Source organism: Narcine bancroftii, chromosome 6, assembly GCF_036971445.1.
Source record: "Narcine bancroftii isolate sNarBan1 chromosome 6, sNarBan1.hap1, whole genome shotgun sequence".
In the NCBI taxonomy this organism is placed as follows: Eukaryota; Metazoa; Chordata; class Chondrichthyes; order Torpediniformes; family Narcinidae; genus Narcine; species Narcine bancroftii.
In genome coordinates this window covers 139,487,913-139,500,946 of record NC_091474.1, presented here as the reverse complement: position 1 = coordinate 139,500,946, position 13,034 = coordinate 139,487,913, and positions in this window count along the sequence as shown.

The window sequence follows — 13,034 nt, the reverse complement described above, 5'->3', positions numbered from 1 at the left end:
TACTGTATCATGCATAACCTTGTGTTTATTGAATTCTTAATAGTTCCAGAACATAACTTTTCCCATGTTTTATTCTTTATCTTTATGTTTAAATACTTTTCCCACTTTTGTTTAGGTTTATAGCTTATTTCCTCATTTTTTCCTTCTCTTGCAACTTAATGTACACATTTGTTATAAATCTTTTAATTATCATTGTGTCTGTAATCACATATTCAAAGCTGCTTCCTTTTGGTAATCTCAATCTGTTTCCCAATTTAGCCTTTAAATAAGATTTCAATTGATGGTATGCAAACACTGTACTGTGAGTTATTCCATAGTTTTCCTTCAACTGTTCAAATGTTAATAAATTATTTCCCCCCCAAAAAATTTCTATTCTTTTGATTTCTTTTCTCTCCCATTCTCTAAAGGAAAGGTTATCTATTGTAAAAGGTGTGATATAGAAAATTTAGGTTAAAAAGACTTAAGTTAAAATGTGATGATTAATCATAAACAGGGAAGCCAGAACGGACAGAGAGTTTACTAGCAGTCAAGGACAGAAGGAGCTGCTGAATATGTTTTTTTAAACCTATCTTTTCATTGTCATAGTGAGAGACATGCAGGAGACAAAGGATTGATAAGAAGTGTGAGAAACAGAATTCAGTGAATGTAGAGTTCACAGCGTACGTAACGAACGTGATAATTAATAATGCAGTTATACTTAGAATGTTTTTGTAATACTAACCAATTAAAACAGTATTAATAAGAAGGGGAAGGGCAAATAATAAAGGTATAAAAATCAATGCACTGTATGTATCGGGGCTTAACTGGTGAGAAACCAGTTGAGTCCAACTCTGCAGACTTGTAAATAAAGCTTGTCGTGTCATCAGTTTTAAAGAGACTCATGTGTGAGAAGTTTTATTTCTGACAAAAGGGATTAGTGGATTTTGTGTCAATGACAATTTTGGTATTTGGTAATTCATTTTTTTCCTTTCTACGTGGATCTTCTTCCATATATTAAGTAAATGATGCAATACTGATGAGCTTTTATATTGCACCAGTTTTTCATCCCGCTTATAAAGTATATGTTCTGGTACCTTCTCCCCTATTTTATCTAGTTCTATCATAGTCCAGTCTGATTTTTCTCTCGTCTGGTAAAAATCTGATAAGTACCTCAATTGTGCTGCTCTATAATAATTTCTGAAGTTTGGTAACTGCAAATCACCCTGGTTAAATCTCTTTGTTAATTTATCTAACGTTACCCTTGGTTTCCCTCTTTCTACAAGAATTTCCTTATTATTCTCCTTAGTTCATCAAAGAATTTCTCTGTTAAGGGAATTGGTAATGTTTGAAATAAATATTGTATCCCTAAGAACACATTCATTTTAATGCAGTTCACCGTCCCTATCAACGTTAGTGGTAGTTCTTTCCAATGTTCTAAGTCTTCCTGCACTTTCTTTATTAGTGGCTGATAACTTAGTTTGTACAAGTAGCTTAAGTTATTGTCTAACCTTATTCCTAGGTATTGGATTGCTTGTGCTTGCCATTAAAATGGTGATTCTTTTTTAAGTTCTGTGTAATCCGCATTACTCATTGGCATCACTTCATTTTTATTTGTGTTGACCTTGTACCCCAATATTTCTCCATATTCCTTCAATTTCTTATGTAATTCTTTTATTGATATCTGTTAGGTATACTATGAAGTCATCTGCAAATAAACTGATTTTATACTCCTCCTTTATTTTTATCCCTTTTATTTTGTTTTCTATTCTTATCAGCTCTGCCAATGGTTCTATTGCTAAGGCGAACAATGAGGGGGATAATGGACATCCCTGCCTCATTGATCTACTTAATTTGAATTGGTTCAATACATATCCATTTACTCCTACCTTTGCCAATGGTCCATTATATAATGCTTTAATCCAATTAATATATTTTTCTGGCAGATTGAACTTCTGTAATACCTTAAATACGTAGTTCCACTCTACCCTGTCAAAGGCTTCTTCTGCATCTAAGGCAACAGCTACCATTGGTTTCTTATTTCCTTGAGCTGCATGAATTAGATTAGTAAGTTTACAGACATTATCTGCTATTCGTATTTTCTTAATAAATCCAGTTTTATCTTGTTTAACTATTTTTGGTACACAGTTGGCCAATCTGTTTGCTAATAATTTCACTATTATCTTATAATCTGAATTAAGTCTATATGATGCTGGTGTTAATGGATCCTTCCCCTTCTTTGGTATTACTGTAATTATTGCTGTCTTACATGAGTCTGGCAAGTTTTGTGTTTCTTCTACCTGATTCATTACTTCCAGGAGAGGAGGAATTAATAACTCTTTAAATGTTTTATAAAATTCTATTGCAAATCCATCCTGTCCTGGTGTTTTATTGTTTGGCAGCTTTTTGTATATATCCTGTACTTCCTCTATTTCAAATGGTTTTATCAGTTTGTTTTGTTCCTCTTCTTGCAATTTCGGCAGTTCAATTTTAGCTAAAAACTCTTTTCTATTTTATCATCTTTCCTCTCGCTCTCAGTTTGGTATAATTGTTCATAAAATTCCTTAAAGTTCTCATTAATCTCCATTGGATTATATGTAATTTGTTTGTCTTTTTTCCTTGATGCCAATACAGTTCTTTTAGCTTGTTCTGTTTTAAGTTGCCAGACCAATATTTTATGTGTTTTTTCTCCCAATTCATAATACATTTGCTTTGTTTTCATTATGTTCTTCTCCACCTTGTACATTTGTAATTTTTCGTATTTTATTTTTTTGTCCGTCAATTCTCTCTTTTTCTTTATATTGTCCCTTTTCATTAGTTCCTTTTCTATACATGCTATCTCCCTTTCCAGCTGCTCTATTTCCCAAATTGTAATCCTTTTTCATCTTAGTTACATAACTTATTATCTGTCCTCTAATGTAAGCTTTCATTGCGTCCCATAGTATAAATTCATCTTTCACTGATTCTTGTGTTTATTTTAAAATATGTTTTAATTTGGCATTCAATAAGCTTTCTAAATTCCTGCCTTTTCAGTAGCATGGAGTTTAACCTCTATCTACATGTTCTTGTTGGGATGTCCTCCAGTTCTATTGCTAATAACAGGGGTGAATGATCAGATAACAATCTAGTTTTATATTCAGTTTTCCTAACTCTTCCTTGAATATGGGCTGACAACAAAAACATATCAATCCTTGAATATGTTTTATGCCTACTTGAATAATTTGAATATTCCTTCTCTTTTGGATGCTGTCTCCTCCATATATCCATAAGTTTCATTCCCTGCGTTCATTTAACCATAAACTTGGCTACTTTATTCTTTTTGCCTGTCTTTTATCCAGTTTTATCCAACAATGGATCCAAATTAAGGTTAAAATCCCCTCCTATCAATATATTTCCTTATGTGTCTACAATCTTCAAAAAAAAATCCTGCATAAACTTTTGATCCTCATCGTTAGGTGCGTATATATTGAGCAAATTCCAAAATTCTGAATATATCTGACACTTTATCATTACATACCTCCCTGCTAGATCTATTATTTCTTCCTCTATTTTAATTTGTATATTTTTGTTAACTAATATGGCTACACCTCTAGCTTTTGAATTATATGATGCTGCCGCTACGTGTCCTACCCAGTCTCTCTTCAATTTGTTATGTTCCACTTCAGCTAGATGTGTTTCCTGCACAAATGCTGTATCTATTTTTTTCTTTTTTCAGTAAATTTAATAGCCTCTTCCTTTTAATTTGGTTATGTATTCCATTAATGTTTAGTCATATAGTTCAACGTGGCCATCTTATATCTTGTTTACACCTCTTTCCCGCCTCCTCACCACCTCCATCCACCTTTTTCCCCTTTTTGTCTTTTAGTTTTCCCTTTTTAAACTCAATGTATGACAACACATTTAAAACATAAAATACTCCAACAATTCCCACACCCAATAACACCTAACCCCAAATGCACCCCCCTCTCTGAGTTGCCCCTTATACCTTGCCAGGCAACCACAACTCCCCTTTCCATTTGGTTTGCGATCTTGCTCACAAGCGTCAACTGATATCTTAGTGACGGTTATTCTCTACCCCCCAGCCCCCCCCAGAAAACACTTCTTTTTTTATACATATAACAAAGCTCTCTCTTTTTTTCCCCCTTCTTCCTTCCTTCCCTTCTCTTTTCCATCTTTAGTTCTTTAAATATACATTATTTTTACATCTTTATATATACTTTACCACCGGTCTTCTTTCTTGTTACATCTCTTCTTCTGTCCTGCAAATGCTCTGTGAATTCTTGTGCTTCCTCCAGATCCGAGAACAGTCTGTTTTGCTCCCCAGGTATAAATATTTTAAGTTCAGCTGGATGTCTTAATATAAATTTATAACCTTTTTTCCATAAAATTGTTTTCGCTGTATTAAATTCCTTCCTCTTCTTTAAGAGTTCAAAGTTTATGTCTGGGTAAAAAAGTATTTTTTGTCCCTTATATTCCAACAGCTTATTATCTTCTCTAACTTTGTTCCTTGCCCGGTCCAATATATTTTCTCTTGTCATATATCTTAAAAATTTTATTAAGATGGATCTTGGATTTTGATGTGCCTGTGGTTTTGGAGCTAGTGCTCTGTGTATCCTTTCTATTTCCATTTCTGCATGCAATTCTGTCATTCCCAAAACCTTCGGGATCCATCCTTTTATAAATTCCTTCATGCCTGTGCCTTCTTCACCCTCCTTCAGGCCCACTATTTTTATGCTGTTTCACCTACTATAATTTTCCAAAATATCAATTTTCTGAGATAATAACTCTAGTGTCTCTTTAATTTTTTTGTCACTTTCTTCCAATTTTTCTATTAAATTATTTACTTCCAATTCTACAGCCGTTTCCCGCTCCTCCACATTCTCTACTCTTTTCCCTATTTCTGTCATGACCAGTTCTAATCTTTGCATTTTGTCTTCTGCTCTTTTCATTTTTCTTTTAATTGCACTAAATTCTAATGATAACCATTCTTTTAATGATCTCATTTGCTCTTCAAAAAAAGCTTTATCTATATTCAGTCCATCTGTTTTACCTTCTATTTCCCTGTGAAGATCTTCTTCCTCTTCCTCTCTTCTGTGTCTGTACCTGTGCTTGTGTCTTCTTCTTCTCTTCTTTGTATCTGTGTCTCTTCTGTTTTTCCTGATGAATTACTTCTATGTCTTTTTCTGGCCTCCTCTTGCTGTTGGTCTTCCTTTCATGGGCTGTCTGTCTGTCTGGCCTCCTGCTGTTGATTCTCATTCTCTTGTTGTCTGTTACCCTGCTGTTGTTCTTCCTTGTCTGGCTCCTCGCTCCTTTCCTCTCCATTGTTTTTATCCTCCAGCTGAGCACTTTGATCCTGGGCATCCCTCAGCTGTTTGTGTTGTACCTGCCCACTCCTCAGCTGAGCCCCCCTCCCGCTGGTGTTCACTTTTTCCTTTGATTGTGCACTGTGCACTTTTGTTTGGCTCCGAGAGCAACTTTTGGAGTCCACCAGTTGGGAAGTCGTGACTTCGCAAGTCACTCACTAACTTTGGAGATCGGCTGCTCTTCACCACCGCAGCTCCCTGCTCCTTTGTACAGGTAAGGCCTTCTTCTTTCTTCTCTGGTGATTTTAATTCTTTTTTTTCCTGTTGTTCTTACTTTCTTTTTCTTGGGTGCCATCTTCTTGTTCTTCTCTGTAACTTTATCTTTATTTCTTGAGTTTTGTATCCATTGAACCTTGTCTTTTCCAAACTTTTTGTTCTCTTTTTCTGGAGAGGGCTGATTCAACCCGAGCGGCCACTACTCCATCACGTGACTCCTCCAGAAAATGATCTGGGTTGAAGAGCTCTAACAAGGGTAGGTATGAACAGAGGAACAGAGTGAAGCCACATAGACTTACAAGCTATTTTGCAATTCAGGGAGTCCTGCATCTCACTTCAATTTACTGACCACAGTTGCAGATTTATGACACCCTTACCGAACATGAGTCTCATGACTTTAGATTACAGGTGAAATGAATGGGCTGTGCCATACAAAATTAAAGAGGATATCACAATTGATGCCAAGATTAAAGCAGCAAATAATGGGATTCTGGTTTGGCTTGGCACATTGCATGAATGAATAAACATGAGGCTCCTGTGAACTACAGGATTCCGTTTTTATGTACCTCGCAAAATGCCAATGTGAAATGCCTCATTGTGCCTCACCACTTTAGTGCACGATTTACATCATTCAGTTCCTAGAAGCAATGCTGCACTGAGTTCAAAGCTCAAAACCAGATAGAAAGTGTAGGCTCCATATTTTGTTTCAACCTCTTCACAGAGCTTTTTAAATACAAAAAAAATATTCTTTTCAATGTGAATCATTAAAACCAATAGAAATTACAAAAAAAACATTTATCATGATGCCTTGTAAGCAAAATATGAAGAATTATATTGGCTTGAACATTTAAAAAAATTTAGACATACAGCATGGTAACAAGTCCTTCCGGCCCACGAGCCTGAGCTGGCCAAATATTCGAATTAACTCAGTCAACATTTTGAAGGGTGGGAGGAAACTGGAGCACCTGGAAGAAATGCATGCAGACAAAAGCAGACCTACAAACACAGTGCTGGATTCAAATCCAGGTCGCTGGTCCTCTAATAGCGTTGCACTAACCACTATGTCAGTCTAATTTTATATCAGCACAAAAAGGTTCTGGGTGATATTTTTAGTCAAAGACAAATTATTTCTTTAAAACATTGATCCTCACACACAAGCACAATTACGATACATGGACAAATTAAGCAGTGTTGAAGATTTGCACCGTTGCACCATTGCCTGTGGCACTTGCAGTTTTCATGTACAAAGAAGATAACACCCTCGAGTAAACTATGATTGTGTTTTACCTTTCACATACAGTTCATTCATTGGTGAATGATTTTCAACCCTTTTGAAAGTTTTCTGTCATTCTGTATGCCTTTTCAGAAACTTACTCATATTTTACAGTTTCGGGAAGCTCTCCAAAATGCACTACAGAAATATATCCAATGACCATTGTTGGCATTACCAGTAATAATGCACTTAATTTCTCAATTTGCTTCACTAAATTCAAGGTACTAAAGGCCCAGAAAACATTTGGTGCAATGCCAGAACACCACTGCAAATTCTTGCTCATTTCTGGGCATATTGCCACCTATTATTAATATTGTACACAGTGGGAAACCTGTGAAAGGATGGAGATAAGGAGCATCTAAGTGACCCAAGGCTATTAACATTGTCTAAACCAGAGCGATGAATGTTTTTTTAAAAATCATTGCTGATCTCTCGGAGGAGGTTTAACAAGAAAGATGAACAAAGATAATAGAGAGAGCAAAAAAAAAAAACAATTCTTGAACCATGAAGCACAGAACACAGTTGTTACTGAAAATGAAGAGGCTGTGCAAATGCTCTGCAGATCTGAACAGGAAATGTCGATATGGTGGGGGGGAACGGCTGAATAGAATTAGAACATGCTGATGAAAGAGCATTGGCCTGAACCATTAACTCTGCTTGCCCTCACCATGGAAGTGACTGGAACCACTGAGCAATTGCAGCAGTTTCTATTTTAATTTCAGATTTCCAGCAGCACATTCTGTTTTGATTTGCTTTTTTATTATTGTTTCCATAGAGTTGGGACGGTGCAAGTGACACAGTGGTTGAAGTTCAAGTCCAGCTTGATTTTTAACCACCTTCTTCTGAATATATCCAGTCAGTGTTCACTCAGAAGAGAACCAGATTTTTTCAGAAGTTCCCGTGACTCTTGCAGTCACCTCATCTCCAGGCACTTTGAGAAGGCTCCTCATGTAAGTGGCCAGAACTACAAGAAATCCTTTTTTTTTTAAAGCTCTCCATGCAACAAATTTCTCCTTCAAAATGTGAATACAAAAATCCCATTCATTAGAAGTCAAAGCCTTCCCTCTCAACAAATAATGCTCTATTGACCTCTGCACAGCACGAGTGTCACGTCTTTAGTAGGTTTAACCTGCAAAGATTCTTAGAGTCTTTGAATCAGTCCATTTAGCCCAACTGATCTACAGCAACCAGTAGCAGCCTTCTGTACTATTCCCATCTCCCAGGGCTTCGTCTATACAGGTAGTCCTCAACTAACATCCGTAATTGGGACTGAAGGATTGGTTATAAGAAGTCAGATTTGCATGTCTTAATGAGGTATTAAAGCAATTTTTCAAAAAAAAATTGAACAAATGAACCTTTAATGAAGAATCTCGGCATATGCACAGTACTGAAAAAAAAATTGATCGTATGTGCAGGTGGATGTAACTCACACAGGTCGTAAGTTGAGGACTACCTGCAGCCTTCTATGTCTAAGTGAATGAAGAGTTCATCTAGCCTTCTTAAATACTATCAGTGACCCAGCTTCAACCATTCTCTCAGCCAGTGTCTTCCTAGCACATGCCATTCTTTGAGTGCACATTTTATCTTGGAATTAAACTTTTATTTGGGAGAGACAGAGTAGAAGTCTGCAAAGGTGCAATATTATTTGAATTCTTACTCAAAGGTTTCTTTTTTGTAAGTCATGGTATCTGTCTTAGAAGGGACATTGCGATTACATTGGTACGGTTGCACAAATTTGCTTCTACCCACTTCAATTGAAACACAGTTGTGCATCTTTCACCTCTAAGTTGCTAATTCCTGACCTCTCTTCCATTATCTTTTCAATATCTTCTTCTTGACTCTATTCCCTGCATTCGGGTAAATGTTGCCTAATCTGTCTTGATGTATCTATTTTTTTTCTTTGCCAACCTAAAAAGTTTAATTTTGGTCTGTTGTACATTGTCCAACTAGCCACTCTCTCATTCATCCCATTAAATGGAGTTTCAGTGAACTGTCAAGGAAACACACCTGAACAAACATTGGAACGTGCATTTTGGCTTCATTTTATTGAACTAATCACCCCTGAAACATTTACAAGATTTTGCTCCAGGTCAAAACCAATAAGGATGATGGATTTATAATCATATCATGGGTTAGTTCCATTTTAGAAATAGAATGGTATCCTTAAATAGCTTATTTCATTTTATTTAGTGTGGTCTTGCATTTGTTTCAGCTCTCTGAGTGTTTTATAGATGTCGGTATATGGTGATGATGTCTAAAATAGTCTTGTATTTGTCAAAATAAATTTAAAATTTTCGATAAAATAAAATGCAGGTCACTATGTTTTACTTGCATTGAAAGTCACTTCAAAAGTTGGTTGTGAACATCAAATCCAAAACATAATTTTGTCTCCCCTTATGTTAGAGCACCAGATGAAAATGTGGCTTTTCTCAGAAAATTCAATTTTCATTAAATGATAGAAAGGTTTGCTGTCAGCTTTGGAGAAATTGAACTGGTAACGATCACCAGAAACATTAGTTGACGAGCACCAGAGCAGCATCTGAAAACTAAAAAAAAAACTATATTTTTGGTTGTTCATCCAATGACACCTTTCCTGAGGTCAGGAACAAATAGTGACAATTTAACTAGTCAGAGATGTTACTTTTATGGTATCTGCTTGTCCTGACAGAAGAATAGCATCCCTGTTTTTCTCAGAATAGCATTGTAGTCCTTTCTCTATTCACTTGGAGGCAATGGCAGTTTGAATACAGTTAGTGTCCAGAATCATTGCTTACTTTACATCAGAATGAAGGGAAAGGAGGTTCCCAATGAGGCATGACTCTCACACTGCTGAGTTAAGGAGTCAAATTGGGACTTTACATTCAATTTGCCTGCAAAGTTCAAAATACATTGAAAGCAATTTCAGCATAACATCAAAATTAGACCAAATTGTGTTGGATCAAATTCCCCAAATCCACTTGAGGACTATTGTAGCATTTTCAAAATTGGAATGACACATAGTCCACAGTAGCTTGAATGAAAGTTTGCCTATTTGCTGCCATCAGTGAGTAATGAAATATTTATAAATCAACTGATCATAATTATCTATTGTCCAATCTTTTCTTTGGCTTGGCTTCGCGGACGAAGATTTATGGAGGGGTATGTCCACGTCCGCTGCAGGCTCGTTGGTGACTGACAAGTCCGATGCGGGACAGGCAGGCACGGTTGCAGTGGTTGCAAGGGAAAATTGGTGGGTTGGGGTTGGGTGTTGGGTTTTTCCTCCTTTGTCTTTTGTCAGTGAGGTGGGCTCTGCGGTCTTCTTCAAAGGAGGTTGCTGCCCGCCAAACTGTGAGGCGCCAAGATGCACGGTTGGAGGCGATATCAGCCCACTGGCGGTGGTCAATGTGGCAGGCACCAAGAGCTTTCTTTAGGCAGTCCTTGTACCTCTTGTCTATTGTCTATTATAGTTTATCAAATTCACAACTCAAAGATGGCGAAGACAGTCGCTGTAACTAGGGAGAATTATTCCAGGAATCGGATATATGCTGATGACAGAGTATTCATTTTCATCAATAACGTAGAGAGAAAGTATTTTCATATAAAATTCACTTTATTGGAAAAAAATTGTACAAAATTAATGCTCTGTGTTAAGCATCAAAGCTGCTTTCAAAGTTCAAAAAAAGTACAAGCCATTAACTAATGATTTTACTTCAAATTTACATTATACATACACAGTCTGAACTATACAAAAGTTTGTGTACAAAAATTTATATATATTTTCAATGAATTTACACTGAATAATATAGACAATGCTGTCAATGTTGTGTTACTGTTCGGACCACAAGCAATGAATCGATTACTGCCTACTGCCTATTTAGAAAAAGAAGTTTGCCACAGTTCACAATTTGATTGTATAGTCAATGCTTCAGTCATAAATCATGATCTGTTTGCATTAATTCAAGCAGATTTGTGCAAAAATAGTCTATTTATTGGCATCAATTATGGTGCATAATTAGAGCATCCACAAGCACAAAATTTACTCAATGCAACAAAAAAAAGCATAAAATGATACTCATTTAGTACAGGTGAAGGCTTTTACAATGCTATGCTGTTTCAATGAACCAACAAGGATTTTGTGTTTTATGCTCTTATTGTACAAATCTGCTCACTTATGTTGATGTCTGTTGGTAGATTTATTTTTTGATAAATTTGGTAATTTCTCATCAACTGTTGGGTTTCCAAAATACATTGCACTGAGGTCTAGGTTCACTTCATGCATTCATCGACACTGAGACACCGATTTTCTCTTGGTGCAAATTGACTGCTCAGTTGCTTATTTCACATCATCTCAATTCATTTAATGACTATCTTAGATGTATGATGATTTGTGACAGCTCTCTATATTTTACAAATCATGGCAAATAGATGAAGCACATGCTCTTACTTTGATTCATGCAAGTTCAGCTCGAAGCAGATAACTCTTGCTTTTACTATGTCTAAGCCGATATGTTGTTCAGAATTACATGACAGAAGCACCACAGATTTGATTGCACAGTTAAATGAGAAATCACAAGTTGAAATTTAACCTAAACCTACTCAATCAAATGTCTCAGGTAATCACTAATTCACTGAACCAACTTGAATCTAAAATGAGCATGGGGTAACTGCTGTGCCAGATTAACCTTTGCCTATTGATGGCAAAACAGGCAGAGTGCCTGCATTTTCCTACTTGACGTCATGATTATTTCAGCTTCCAGCCCTCAGTATCATTGCATCAATTATCAGGGATTAGAGAAGGAGTCCAATATCATTGAATGGCTAGGATTCAATAAAGCTGGTCTGCACTGCTTATAGAAACAACTGTTCTTAAACTGGTGATGGATCATAGCTGCAACAGCTGATGGATGTCATTCTACAAATGAATCTGTCTTGGGAGGCAGTGAAGAATATGATAATTTTGGAGAAAATAGACCAATATTTTCTGAATTTGAATTGGAATTGGTGGAACAAATGTAAAATAAGATACACCCTCTATCTCCAGGTGACTGAGAAGCCTTGGAATCAAACAGTTAGCAGGGATTGAGAATTGCTAGCTATGGTGATCAATGCAAGAAGACCCAGGTACAATGTTACCTGATGTTCAATGGCTGTCTCTAGCATTAGCTTGCACGCTTCCTACCCATGGTCAGACACCAGCTAGACATTGACTGAGAAGTGGAGATCTCTTTATAGACTCATATTGGGGAGAGTTGAATTCTGGTGCCCCCAGAGCAATCTGCATGCTAGCAATCAGACCCTGGATTGTGGGAAGTTCTCCAAACCTAGAAAATTCATCATTTTTCAGTGTTTTTGATCTTCAGCAAAGAGACTGAAGAGATTTCATTCCCTATGAGTGAAGAGACACAGTGATCTCCCTTACACAGTAGTGAACAGCGCACTGATAGGTCCATTGGAGTTCATCACCATGGTATCCAACATACAATATCAATGATATTCACGCCCTTCTCTGCAGAAAATGGCAGATTTAAGTTAAAATTCAGATGCTTCATACATTGTTCTTTCCTGTGAATTAAGAAGACTTGTTCACTACATACCTGGTGGATGTGGCCTTTATTTGAGAACCTCTCTACCTGCTCTGTATATAGTCATCAACATGGTAAAATACACTTCATAAATAGGTACACATGTTGTAGAGTCATTTTTGAGAGATGAAAAGTCTCTTGGGGAATCCCATTCAATAGCCAATAACAATGTAAATGTGGGGGGGGGGGGTGGGTTTGGGGGTGGGTGGCATGATGCCATAGGAGGAAGATGTGGAAAATGCCTCTCCTGGCAGAATTAATTAATGCCCGATTTTTTAAAAACTTAAAAAATTTAATTGTTCTTAAATAAACTTCTTAGAGGTCCTAGAACAGGGGTTCCAAACCTGGGGTACATGTACCCCCAGTGATACATTTGCACTTTTCAGGGGGTATATTGGGTCTGAGAAAATAACCACTACTGTTGTAATCTGCAGTCAGATGTATTTTTATTTATACTTAATTTTTAGGGGTACACAGGTACCTATGAAAATGCCCAAGGGGTACAGAGGAACAAAAAGGTTGCGAACCCCTGTCCTAGAAGATGGCTATAAAAAAAACCTAAACCTCAATCTTAAAAAAAAATCGACTGCAACCATAGTAACATTAATGGAAGAATCAGGGCCTACCTTGAAGATCTGGCCTCCG